At 36.2% G+C, this 15,556-nt stretch overlaps 1 pseudogene; it reads right to left on the bottom strand.

The window, feature by feature from the left end:
• Positions 1-6,279: 6,279 nt before the first annotated feature.
• Positions 6,280-12,682, bottom strand: LOC107857934 (annotated as a pseudogene).
• Between the last annotated feature and the right edge of the window lie 2,874 nt (positions 12,683-15,556).

Below are 15,556 nucleotides of genomic sequence, written 5' to 3' on the forward strand. Positions count from 1 at the left end.
TCTTCTTTTTTTTTTCTTTAATGACAAAATGTTTTATAAAAAGAGAAATGAGAAAATAGAAATGGTCTTCCAATAAATTAAAATATAAATTGAATTGTTTGCTTATTACATTTGAATGGAATTAGTAGTTTTTGCTAAAACAAGTGGGTAAAGTTTACAAATTTATTTTATTTTTTTAAATATGGTATTGGGATTAGTTGTGCAAGTTCAATTAATTTTTGGGAATACTTTGTACTCGTTTGTTCCCGAGTATTTTCTCACTTTAGTGAAAAAAGTGAAATCAATAGTGATTGATCATGAAAATTCTAAATACAATTTGAAATTGTATTTGAAAAAATGAAAAACAACAAAAACTTGTTTTCACCTTTTTGCAGTCTTACTTCTCTCACAAAATTTCAAAAACAACTTCAATTTATATTCATGGTCAAACACAACCCTAACTTCAGCTTCAATTTCAACTTCAAAAAATTATATTTTTATGACCGAACGGGGTATTTTTATCTCACTAATAGAATTGAGTTATTTGGTGTGAGGTATAAGATATAATAATTCTGTTATAAAATGTAAGATTGTTTTATTTTGCACTTGACTGAAGGTATTAATTAATCTTGTGATTGTTTATTCTACTATTTATATCATAGTAAGGGGTCATTTGGTACACTGAACGGAGTAAGTAAGGATATCTCATGAGGTGAAATATCTTATGAGATTATTTTATCCCTCCCTCCCCATGAGATAGTAATTTCACTGTTTTAGTACAAATGATGGGATAAAATAGTCCTGAGATTAAGTAATCCCTTCTATCGAACATGGGATAAAGTTAATCTCAAACTTTATCTCGAAATTATTTTTCTTATCCCTTCCATCAAACCACTTCTAATAGGATAAATTATTTCATATGCATGGTGGGATAACTAATCTCAAAATTTTGATATCAAAATTAATTATTTTGGAATAACTCTTTCCCAACCAAACGATCCTAACTATTAGGAAGAAAATTATGCTTAGTGCTCCTCAAAATGTACGTCCTTGAATTTTTTATCTTTCAAAGTGTCCGACCTTGAATCCTTGCTCCCACTTAACAAATTCTAACATTTGGCTATAAGACGTTATGTTGTGAACGTTTGTCTATGAATAAATTCACTGTCTTAAAATGTCTGAAAGTTTGTTTCATGGATAAAAGTTACTAAGACTTATGTCTGACTAGCAATATATATCTAAAATTTAACTTTTGTCTGTAAGGTATAACTTTTGATTAATTGAGCACGTTTATTGTGTTAAAATATCTTGAAGTGTCTTATGGTTGTGGATAAAAAATAAAACTTACGGCTAATGGACAACATATAAAAATCTAACTTATGCTTGTAAGACAACTTCTAGTCAATTGTGTAAATTCGTTATTTTAAAATAGCCTTAATATTTATTTTAAGACCAAAATATATTAAGTAGAATAAAAAAGATTAAAATTATCCCTTACACCTTTTTAATGGGGGCTAAATATTAATAGCAACCCATTTTAATGCTATTTCTAAACTTAATTAACTAAATATTGGGCTATTCATTCAACCCATTTCATTAATCAGTAGGTTATATATGTTAGATGCAAGTTTTCTATTTTAACAGCAAATTGTTTTCCTTTCTTTTCCTTTGGAATTAAAAAAGAAAAATATTTTTTTTCCCTTTTGCCCAAAGAAAGTATGTGTAAATTTCTTGGTCCGTAAGCGTTCCTGTCGTTTGGCTTGCCGCATTAATAATATTTTGGTTAGTCGTACACAAAAAATTATGATCAATAATTTAATTAAACTGACATTATTAAACCGCATATTCATAACAATGGCATAAATTGATAAAAATTTATTTATTCCTAGAAATAACTTTATCAACAATATGAATAAAAGTATTAAATGTTTTTGAAGAAAAGGAAACTCTAGAATGAACAATTCTTATGTAACAATACATACATTATTATATACTGCATAATAGTTCCAATAACATCATTCATCATCACACTTATAATAATCATTATATTAACTTCTATACGTAATTACTATGTATGTTAACCAACCAACCAGATTTAGAGGTAAATTGATGAAGTGACATATTCAAAAATTAATCTCTCACTTAAGGTTAAGGAAAATAATGAATGAAAAACTGAAATTGATCACTTTTAGATATGGTGAAACTTCATAAGCCAGGCTAAGCTTATGGAGTAGCAGCTGCCATGGCTAAGCTAGGAGCAATGTCAACTGAGCTGAAGGAGACGTTTTTTTTTGTAGTTCCGTCAATGTGTGTTCGAAAAGTAATTTGGACAGACATAGCTGAAACTTATTTTGATTCTGATAACTCCTCTTATTTTGTTTTACATCGGATTGAGCTAATCCGGCATGTGTAATTATCTGTGACTAGTAGTTTTTCTTAATGAAATTCCTATTAACCCCCCCAAAAAAAACAAAAAAAAACTTCATAAGCTGATTCAAAATAACAAAATTGGACTATAGGCTTACAACATTCTTATGGTCATAGAAAACTATCCATTTCGTAAAGGCAAAGCAATCTATATTACATTATGTGCATCACATTGAGGCCAACATATATATATTAAAAAAAAATTGTTAATAATCTAACATTTAGCATATTTATTTTATCTTTGAGTGTTAATTTTAAGAATTGCACTAATATTCATATATTTTGATGTATAGGAGAATCTTGAAGGACTAGAAAAATGAAAAATAACTGAGAGAAAGGTCGACGTTGCATAGCCGTGGAAGATGGCAAAACTAACATTTCTTACGGCACTGTTGCAAACAGTGACGTGAAAAAGACAAGCTACATTACACACAATTGTGCTTGTGCCAGCCTTGCCTTGTAGTAGTGGCGCGAAACAGGGCTCGTCGAGTGGAAGTTAATTCAATTTTTGCTTTCACGCACCAGAAACTCTATAAATAGTGGAGTCATTTTTTGGGGGAGAAATAAGATAAGACATTATTTTGATTATGGAGCTAGGGCACAAAATTTATTCCTTTTGGTTTATTTTCTTTTTCTAAATTCTTCTTTTGTAATTCTCGTGAATTCTTAAGTATCTTTGCAACATCTAAACCTACGTCCATACTATTCTTGTGTGTTCGTTTAGGAAAAAACTAAACTAAACTAATTTAGGGTATTAAAGAATCTTGTTTAATCAATTACTTTTGGTTTTTCAATCGATGTTTGGTATTCACATCGGAGTTTGATTGAATTCTGATTTACGTCAGGAAGTACCTTATTGAGAAGTAAAACGTTTCCTAACAAATGCAATTATGTGCTTAATGTGACTCGAATTCGAAACTTCTGATTAAGAATGAAAGAGTACTAACCACCCACTACAAACCCTCTTAGTTGTATAAATTAAATTAGAGTATGAATGAAATTTAAAATTGTACTAAAAAAAGATGTGGTTGATTAATCGATCATTTGATACATATACCATTAAATTGTGTAAAATAGGGTCATTTGGTACAACGATGGGATAATTCAAGAGATCTTGAGGCTGTGGTATTTCACCAGATTAGTCATTTCACTTTTTATAGAAGATAATTTGTTAAGTCATTTTATTTCGGTATAAATGTTAAATTTAGAATTAAATGATTTATTTTGTCTAGTAATATGTGTTCATATTATAAAAAGTAGATGTTCAACGACATTTGTCTAGTTAATTAGAAAATCAATGAATAATTATCTATTTCTATTCATTTTAACCTTCTTATTAACGATTATTCATTAGTCAATACATTTTCCAAAATGTTAAATCTATTACTTCAAATAATGATACAGTAAAATTACTCTTATCATTTATTATTTTCTTAATATGTGTATCAAGTCAATATCGAACAAACATCATTGCACGAAGAAAATATCTCAAACTAAATACTTCCTCCGTTCCAAATTACCCGTCCCAAATTTTCTAATTTCATTTCTCATTTTACTTGTCTTTTTTCATTAATCAAGAAGAGAGAATTTTTTTTTCATGTTTTACCCTTTGCATTAATTATTTTTTCTTCAAATTAAAATGTAAATATCATTTAATAGGGGTACTATGGTAAACTAGTTATATTATAATTATTTTTCTTAATCAATGTGTCATCTCAATTTGAGATGGGTAATTTGGGACGGAGGAAATATTCTATAAAATAGAATTAATCAAATCCTATATAACTTTGTCTCGACCTAAAAGGCCATAAGTGGCACCCACCCTAATTTTCCTATGGAAGAACCATCTATACCAAACCTTTACCCAATCACTTAGTCAATATTAAGCTGATGATATCATAAAATTAACATAATAATAATAGTTCAGAATTAATCGATATTAATACAGAAATCAAATAAAACACTTATTGAAATACCCAAGATCCGAAAGTCATCGTACAAGAACTACTAACAAAAACATGTCTAAAGAGGTTTCCAAATAAAATAGATTTGGAGTGTTTCATTGCCCGAAAGATGGACAATAACAACTAAGATGACCCGTGGCAGCCTGAAGACGGAGTGCTCACCCTTCGGATCAAGATATGCTATCAACTCTAGAGGTGAGGTCGTGTCTGAGCCTCTGGAACACTTTCAGCACTCAACAAAAGAAGAGTACAAGGTAGTATCAGTACAAACCACTATGTACTAGTAGGCATCATAGGCCAACTCAACTTAATAGGATGTACACAACATAATTAGAAAAACAAGTAGACAGGCATCATCAATAACAAATTCTCATTGGACCAACAATACAGCAATAACAGGTCAACCGTACTTACAAACAAATCACATAACTATCAAGAGTATCAATCATACAGTAAACATCCACAGAATCAACACAAGTATGTACACACATGCTATAGGACTTATTTTTGCCCAGATAGTCATGACCTACAGGGAACAGTCTATGTTCATGTACCGTACCGGCGTGGTACCCGATCCAACATAAATATAAACGTACCGGTGTAGCACCCGATCCAACATAAATATAAATGTACCGACGTGGTACCCGATCCAGCATAAATGTAAACGTACCAGCGTGCTACCCGATCCAACATAAACATAAACATAAACATGTATTATCAATATCAATTTACACAACCTCACTGCATACCACACAATGTATCAAGTTTACAAGTACACTTAAAGTCATAAGACAATTCTATCAAGTCAATTTTTAATAAACTTTTATAAATGAATCAACAATCCAAACTTCAACAACTTCAATCATGTACATCAATCCACAAGTATCCAATTTAGGAGCATACATACAATTAGATTGAGTCTAAACTCCAATTAAACCGTAACCTACCTCAATCAAAAAACTCAAATATCACTAGTTCACAAGTGCCTCGCCCTTCCTCGAAATTTTGGAACGTTCAAATCTGTTCAGGTATGTAATCCTATGAGAAACAGCAGCAACATACCGCTTAATAACTTAGAAAAGCCTTAACAACTACCGTTCCAGGTTTGAATTAATGATTAATGTCATTATTATGTAATTATTACTTCAATCTTTAATTTTCATAACTTATTGTTCAGGTACTGATTCATATTCATGCACTATAATAACCAAAATCCGTTCGTTCCTTATCTTTATGGCTAAGTAATAAAAATTCAACACTAATTCTCAATTATTAATTCATGATAGCCTCAACATTACCTTGTCTGCTATATCAATATGACCAAAAAAAATTTGCTATAGTAGTACAACTGACTTTTGAAGGGATTATCAGTCCTAGTAGGCAAACTAAAGTAGTGCTCTTACCGAAAATCAACGTGAAATCATTGCTGCCTCAAAACCGCAGTCCAAGTTTCTCAAAGAATTCCTTGTAGTTCAGTTGTTGTTGTTAAACGGAGAAGTTAAACCTACCCTTAATTAACTTGAACGTGGGTTATCTGATATAATGGGTTTTGAGTTTTGACTTATTAAATTACTAAATATCAAAACTACCCAAAACTTTTAATAAATCCTAAAAGTTTGTTCGGAACCCCATAGAAACAAACCAAATGTGTACATTGACTAAAAAGTATATTCCGACCCTATTAAAAACACTACGATACTAACCCGAGATCGTCTCTATCAAAGATTGACCATGATTGGGTTTAACTTTATTAAAACTCAATAATTCAACTAATGACTCAATAACTTCTAAATACCTCAAAAATTGATGATACCCATCTCGTGAGTCATAATCCACGTATACAGACTACGGAGAGCGCTAAAATAAGGAAGATGAGAACGTTCCACAAACGGCCGGGAGTGTCATTACATCAGATACCAATTAAACAACCGTTCGTCCCCGAACGAGAAAACACAAGAAGGGAAAACAAGACATTACCTAAATCCGCAAAAAGATGTGAATACTTGTTACACATGTTTGCTTCGGCCTCCCAAGTGGCCTCCTCAATAGTCCGGTTCTTCCACTGGACCTTCACAGACGCAATCTCCTTAGTCCTCAACTTACGGACAGCTCTATCAAGAATAGCAACAGGTTCCTTTTCATAAGAGAGATTTTCATCTAACAAGACTGAATCCCAACGAATTATGTAGTTACCATCACCATGAAACTTCTTTAGCATCGATATATGAAACACAGGGTGCACTCCCGACAAACTCGGAGGCAATGCCAATCTATAGGCCACCGTCCCCACACACTGAAGAATCTCGAACGGTTCAATATATCTAGGACTGAGCTTACCTTGCTTCCCAAAACGCATAACACCCTTAATAGGTGACACCTTGAGCAATACCTGTTCACCCTCCATAAAGTGCATATCTCTAACTTTTTGATCCGCATACTCTTTTTGTCTGCTTTGAGCCACTATAAGTTTCTCCTGAATGAACCTGACCTTCTCTAATTATTCTCTCAATAGATCAGTACCCCATGGTCTCACCTCAAATGCATCAAACCACCCAATGGGAGATCTATACCTCCTCCCATACAAAGCCTCAAACAGTGTCATATCAATACTCGAATGATAACTGTTATTATATGCAAACTTAGCCAAAGGTAGGAACTGATCCCAGTGACCTCCAAAATCCATCACACTCGCATGGAACATATCCTACAACACCTGAATCGTCCGCTCGGACTGCCCATCGGTCTGAGGGTGCAAAGCTGTACTAAGGTCCAACCTTGTGCCCAACTCTCCAGCAGTTTCTTCCAAAAGGTAGAGGTAAATTGAGTACCCCTATCCGAATAATAGAAATGGGGACCCCATGCAACCGAACAATCTCCATAAGATATATCTTGGCCAACTTTTCTGCATTATACATCACCTGAACTGGAATGAAATGTGTAGACTTCGTCAAACTATCCATAATAACCCATATGGAATCTTACTTTCCCAGAGTCTTGGGAAGACCGACAAAATCCATAGCTATCCTCTCCCATTTCTATTCAGGAATGGGCATCCTCTGAAGAACACCACCAGGAATCTGATGCTCATACTTTATCTGCTGGCAACTCTGGCATTTAGCAACAAAATCAACTATGTCACGCTTCATCCGACCCCACCAGCAATGCTGCCTCAAATCACAGTACATCTTGGTTGCACCAGGATGTATAGAATACTTCGAGCAATGAGCCTTAGCTAGAATAGTAGGAATCAAGTCATTAGCTGTCACGCCCCAAAATCCCATCGGGCCGGACTGGCACCCGAAGCCGAGAAGGCCCGGGAGAACCCGTTCAAATACCTGTACTTTCACTTACATGTCACCAAAAAAATTGGACAACACTTCGTTGCATATAGAAAGGTCTAATTACCTGTATCAGCACAACACGCACAAATATATATATATAATACTTGGCCGTCGGGGCCACCACATATACAAATATAACGTTACTATATAAACTTCCATGACTTTACCCTGCCTTATGTCTACAAAGCCTCTAGGATATACATGACATAACTAGGGTCGGGACAAACCCCCGCCCACACGTGACTCATGTACAATAACAAAACATAAGGAACCGACTCGGAAAGCTCCGAAGCAAACTGGAGCTCACCAACAATAGCTGTATGACCTGGCTCCTACTTGTGCGGTGTATGAGTTGAGGTACCTGTGCCTGCAGCATGAAATGCAGGTCCCCCGTGAGGGACGTCAGTACGAAATATGTACTGAGTATGTAAAGCTGTAAATAATCACATATGATATAGGAGCTCAATAGAAATCAGAAAAAAGTGAATAAGTCGTAATAGGAGTGGACCACACTTACTAGAACTTGTGACAACCTGTACATTGTATTTATTCAATCACTTTACCTTCGTTCTTATCGTCTTTGTAATCATTACTGTACTGTACTGTGACCATTAGGATGCCTCCAGTACATATCAACTGGGATCGACCCATGCTAGGCTTATGCCCCTGGGATACCACCCATAAACACATGAAATAGGGATCGACCCATGCTAGGCTTATGCCCCTGGGATACCACCCGATAAGAGAGAACTCCCATCACTTAGTTCAATTAATCTTTGAGATTGTTATTTCGGTCGCCACCACATTTTTGATACTTTGAAACAATGATACATCAATAGGAACCAAGTAATAGACCTTCTATACAATAACGATGTAATAAAGACTCATTGGTACATCAACAATGTGTTTCAGAATCATCAATATCACAACAATGAAATAAGAGCCTTTTGGTATATCAATGAACATTTTGACACTTTATAGGATGGAAACAACTTCGTTGGTAACGTAGAACAATACATGTTTTAGGACAACCTCGGAATCTTACTTGATGGAACATTGGTGTTTTCATGCCAAAGAACATTGTTAGAGTATGCTTTACATACCTCGTTGTAGATTCATCTACCAATTCAACACAACTTCCCGCCTTTACAAATCACTTATCTACAATGAAATGTTTGGCATCTAGTATTAGCAACCCAACACCACAATTCTCTTCCATAATTCCATACTACCAATATTTGCAAAACATTCCAAAAACCAACTTGAACAATAGGTTTATGTGTGTATATGTATATAATCATCATCTCAATACCACATCATCAATACCACATCATCACCCCAAATTCCTTCACAATTTAACATAATCCAACCATGCACAAGAATAATCCAACATCATTTCCAATCATCTTTCAACAACAATCAAATAACATACTTCTTATGCTCACATGCATATATATATATATATACATATCCATATAAATAACACCAACATAATTTACATCCTTACCAAAAAAAATGGCCCTTTTGATTTCGAAGTCCTGTTGGCACAAATAAGGGGTGCTTCTCGAAGCCCTTGAGACGGTGAACACAACTACGGAATCAATTTGGATTTTCTACGGTTGAATCACAAGATAATTGGAGTTGAACTTAGGCTAGGGTTTCTTATTCTTCAATGATTTGGATGATAAATGGTGGATATAAGGCTAAGTATATGTATATAATGACCAATTTTCGTCCATGAGGTGATGGAAAATAACCATATTGCCCTTAAAAATTTAAGTAAATCCGAATCTGTCCATGGTGGACTGTTTTGATAGGCTAAAGTAAATCGGCCATAACTCTTTGCTCCGATATCGGATTTGGGTGAAATTGGTATCGTTAGAAAGATAATTCAAAGGTATTTCATTTAATATAAATTAATCCACCCAGTTCGTCCTGTACAAGTAGTTATGATCGTTTGAAGTTGACCCTAAAAATCTGTTTTGAGAGGCTGAAGTAAAACGAGTATAACTCCTTACTTAGATGTTGGATTTGGATGAAACCAATTTCATTGGAAAGAAGACTCAAAGATATTTCTTTTGATATATGGTAGCTCAACCAGTTCATTATATTGAGGGAGTTATGATCGTTCAAAGTTGACCCAAAAAACTGGCAGGCCTCAGTAGTTTCCTGCACATTTTACTGTTCACATCCCGGCCACCGTTTTAAAGTTTCGAACGAGCTCGCTTATATCCGAAACTTATCCGTTTTTGGAAATCTTTATATCGTTGGAAAGCTTATTCAATAACCTTCGTATGGAACCATCGACGGGAAAATTCCGATATAAATAAAGTCGATTCCTATACACCTATAATCAAACTATACACTTGAAACCATCTCAAAATAATCAATACTCATACTTAAACTCATATATACCTAACTTAGGATCAATACATATACCCCAACACATATAACAATGACTAATGCACGTAATTAAGTACGGGGTGTTACATTAGCACGAGGTACGCAAACTCTCCCCTTAATCCGCAACACACCATCACCATCAAGAATGGCCTCTTTGGCCTTACCCTGCAAAACCCTATCACGAATTTTGCTCAACCTAGCATCCTCAAATTGTTTAGCCTTAATTTGATCAAAAAATGTAGACCTTGCCTCAATGCTGGCTAGAATTCCTCCTTTCTCAGTCACATCAAGCTGAACAAACTTATTAGCTAGAGTCTAAATCTCTTTAGCCAACGGACGCCTGCTAGCATTCAAATAAGCCAAACTACCCATACTTTCTGACTTCCTGCTCAAAGCATCAGCGACCACATTAGCCGTTCCTGAATGGTAGAGAATGGTGACATCATAATCTTTAAGCAACTCTATCCATCTACGCTGTCTCAAATTCAAATCCCTTTTTGTGAACACGTACTGCAAACTACTGTGATCAGTGAACACTTCACAGCGAGCCCCACACAGGTAATGCCTCCATATCTTAAGAGCAAAAACTACCGCAGCTAACTCCAAATCATGAGTGGGATAATTCTTCTTATTGGGCTTCAATTGCTTTGACGCATAAGCAATAACATTCTTTTCCTGCATCAACATATACCTAACCCAGAACGAGGCATCACAATAAATAATAAAATCCTTACCTTCTATCGGCAAGGCAAGAATAGGAGCAGTAGTCAACATGGTCTTGAGATTTTGAAAGCTCTTCTCACACTCATCAGACCAAATAAATGGTACATCCTTCTGAGTCAGCCTCGTCATATGAGTAGCAATAGAAGCAAACCCCTTTACAAACCTACGGTAATAACCTGCTAAGCTAACAAAGCTACGAACCTCCGTCATTGAAGTAGGCCTAGCCCAATTCTTAACTGCTTCAATCTTTTGAGGGTCTACCATCACCCCGTCCTTCGAAACCACATACCACAAAAAGGATACAAAAGCCAACCAGAACTCACACTTAAAGAATTTTGCACAAAGTTTTTTCTCTTTTAATAAACCCAAAACAATCCTTAAGTGATTTTCATGCTCCTTTTTACTCTTAGAGTCAATAAGAATATCATCAATAAATACAATCACGAAAGAATCCAAGTAGGGTTTAAATATCCCATTCATCAAACTCATAAAAGCAGCTGGGGAATTAGTTAGCCCAAAAGACATCACAAGAAACTCATAGTGGCCATACCTAGTTCGTAAAGCAATCTTAAGAATATCGTCAGGCCAAATTTACGGATGCACCCTGCAACTGGTCAAATAAATTATCTATACGGGGTAAAGCATACTTGTTACGGATCGTAACTTTGTTCAACTGCCTGTAATCTATACACATACGAAGACTTCCATCCTTCTTCTTTACAAACAAGACAGGAGCACCTCATGGAGAGGCACTCAGATGGATAAAACCCTTACTCAACAAATCCTGTAATTGAGCCTTTAACTCCCTCAACTCAGCTGGAGCTATTCTGTAGGGAGGAATAGAAATAAGACGAGTACTTAGCTCTAGATCAATACAGAAGTCAATGTCACAGTCGGGTGGCATACCAGGCAAATCTACAGGAAAACCTCTTGGAACTCACACACCACAGGAACTGACTCAATAGAGGGGACATCTACAGAAGTGTCCCGAAGATGTGCTAGGAAGGCCAAATAACCTTTCCCAATTAACCTCTTTGCACGCAGAAAAAAAGTAAGTTTCAATGGAACAGTACTATAATCACCTTCCCACACAAGTCTATCTATTCTCGGCATAGCCACAATCACTGTTTTAGCATGACAATCTAATATCACATGATACGGGGACAACCAACTCATACCCAAAATTGTATCAAAATCTACCATGTCTAGAATCACTAAATTTGTCCAAGTTTGATACCCCATAAACATAACAAAACAAGAACGATAAACTCTATCAACAACAATAGAATCACCAACAGGAATAGACACGTGAATCGGAAAGTCAAGCAAATCACACACCATGTCCAATCCCACAACAAAATTAGCAGACACGTATGAAAAAATAGAGCCAGGATTAAATAATACGGTGGCCATCTGGTTATAGACTAGAATAGTACCTGTAATAACATCGTCTGATGCCTCTGCCTTGGTCCTACCTGGAAAGGCATAGATATGGGCCCTACCACCAATCTGAACGTCGCCTCTGCCAAGCTGAGAACCACCTCGATGGGGCTGAATACCACCCCTACCTGCCTGATGACCCCCATGACTACCCTATGGACGACCTCTACCATTACCACCACCTCCCCTACTTGCAGGAATGAGAGCTCCAGGAGCCTGCTGCTGGCTAAACTGACCAAACTGCCTTGCGTTAGGATAAAACCTCCTAACATGACCCACTCCGCCATACTTGTAACATGTACAGTCCAAGGTAGGCCACTGAGCTGACGAAGATGAAAAAAAGTAACCACCAGGGTATGAAAATGGCTGGCTAGCGCCTGATGGACCTCCCACAGACACCGACATCGCTGACTGAATGGGGCGGGCAGGGTATCCCTAAGAACTCCGACCCCTAGAATAAAAACCACTAAAATTGCCTCATCTGTGGGCCTTCTTTTCTGATACCCTAACATAACCCTCTTGCCCTACGCCCTCCACCTTCTTGACCAAATCAACCATCTCCTGAAAAGACCTATCCGAAGATATCATCTGAAGAGCAAAAATCTGTAGATCGATGTTTAACCCCTTCACAAAAATTTAAATCCTCTCCTCCTCTATTTTCAATAAGTGAGATGCATACCAAGACAAAGAATGAAATTTGGCCTCATAGGCCGCAACAGACATGTTTCCCTGCTTAAGATTAGCAAGCTCATCTCTCTTCCTATCTCTCAAAGTACGAGGCACGTACTTTTCTAGAAACACTGAGTAAAACTATGTCCAAGTCAAGGGACGCAAAACTAGATCCCTACACTCAACATAGGCCCTCCACCACATCTTCACATCTCCCTGAAACTAAAAAGTAACCGGTTCTACACCATACCTCTTAACCACCCCTATCTTATACAGCCTCTCATGACAGTCGATGATAAACTCGTAGGCATCCTCCAACTCAGTTCCGTGAAAAACAGGGGACTTCATCTTCATAAACTTACAGAATAACTCATGCTCGTATCCGGTCATTACTGGACCTACCACCTGCCTTGGAAAAATAGTTGTTCCTAACACTTCTTCCATCTGAGGGGCTACAACAGCAAAATGTTGTATCCCATACTGGACTGCAGGTGTTGTGGGCATAGTCCCTGGTCCTACTAAACCACTCAGAAAACTCAAAACCTGCTGAATCACAGCGGAAGACATCTGAATCAGAGCTGCACCTCCATGAGCTGGTGCAACCCCATCATGAACCGACACTCGTTCATCCTGTACTGGCATAGCTCCATCCTCTGCAACCTCGGGCAAATCCTCATATGGGGGAGGAGATACTGGCCTCTCTCTAGCTGGCCCCGCAGTTTGAGCTCTGACCCTAGCGGGCGTTGCTTTTCTTCCTCCACCTCCTTCTCTTGCCCCATTCTTTTGTGTTCTTACCATCTGCGAGAATAAAAGTGAAAGAAGTCAGATACCAATTGAAATCAAGTAATAGCACGTAAGAAAGAAGAATCTGAATTTTCCTATTGTCTTGTAGCCTCTCGAAGAAAAGTACAGATGTCTCTGTACCGTTCCGCAAGACTCTACTAGACATGTTCTTGTACGACAAGATCGACAAACCTAGGCGCTCTGATACCAACTTTGTCATGACCTAAAAGGCCATGAGTGGCACCCACCCTAATCTTCCTGTGGGAGAACTATCTAAATCGAACTTTTACCCAATCACTTAGTCAATATTAAGCTGATGATATCATAAAATTAACATAATAATAGTTCAGAATTAATCGATATTAATACGGAAATCAAATAAAACACTTATTGAAATACCCAAGATCTAAAGTCATCGTACAAGACTACTAACAAAAACATGTCTAAAGAGGTTTCCAAATAAAATAGATTAGGAGTGTTTCATTGCCCGAAAGATGGACAATAACAACTAAGATGCCCCGTGGCAGCTTGAAGACGGAGTGCTCACCCTTCGGATCAAGATATGTTATCAACTCTAGAGGTGAGGTCGTGTCTGAGCCTCTGGAACACTTTCTGCACTCAACAAAAGAAGAGTACAGAGTAGTATCAGTACAAACCACCATGTACTGGTAGGCATCATAAGCTAACTCAACTTAATAGAATGTACACAACATAATTAGAAAAACAAATAGACAGACATCATCAATAACAAATTCTCATTGGACCAACAATACAGCAATAACAGGTCAACCGTACTTACAAATAAATCACATAACTATCAAGAGTATCAATCATACGGTAAACATCCACAGAATCAACACAAGTATGTACACAATATGTTCATGTACCGTACCGGCGTGGTACCCGATCCAGCATAAATATAAACGTACCGGCGTAGCACCCGATCCAACATAAATATAAATGTACCGGCGTGGTACCTGATCCAACATAAATGTAAACGTACCGGCGTGGTACCCGATTCAACATAAACATAAACAGGTATTATCAATATCAATTTACACAACCTCACTGCATACCACACAATGTATCAAGTTTACAAGTACACTTAAAGTCATAAGAAAATTCCATCAAGTCAATTTTCAACAAACTTTTATACATGAATCAACAATCCAAACTTCAACAACTTCAATCATGTACAACAATCCACAAGTATCCAATTTAGGAGCATACATACAATTAGATCGAGTCTTAACTCCAATTAAACTGTAACCTACCTCAATCGAAAAACTCAAATATCACTAGTTCACAAGCGCTTCGCCCTTTCTCAAAATTTTGGAACGTTCAAATCTGTTCAGGTATGTAATCCTACGAGAAACAGTAGCAACATACCACTTAATAACTTAGAAAAGCCTTAACAACTACCATTTCAGGTTTGACTTAATGATTAATGTCATTATTATGTAATCATTACTTCAGTCTTTAATTTCCATAACTTACTGTTCAGGTACTGATTCATATTCATGCACTATAACAACCAAAATCCATTCGTTTAACTTGAACGTAGGTTATATGATATAATGGGTTTTGAGTTTTGACTTATTAAATTACTAAATATCAAAACTACTCAAAACTTTTAATAAATCATAAAAGTTTGTTCGGAACCCCATAGAAACAAATCAAATATGTACATTGACTAAAAAGTATATTCCGGTCCTATTAAAAATACTACAATACTAATCCGAGATCGTCTCGATCAAAGATTGATCATGATTGAATTTAACTTTATTAAAACTTAATAACTCAACTAATAATTCAATAACTTCTAAA

This window comes from Capsicum annuum, chromosome 2 (assembly GCF_002878395.1).
Source record: "Capsicum annuum cultivar UCD-10X-F1 chromosome 2, UCD10Xv1.1, whole genome shotgun sequence".
Taxonomy (NCBI): domain Eukaryota; kingdom Viridiplantae; phylum Streptophyta; class Magnoliopsida; order Solanales; family Solanaceae; genus Capsicum; species Capsicum annuum.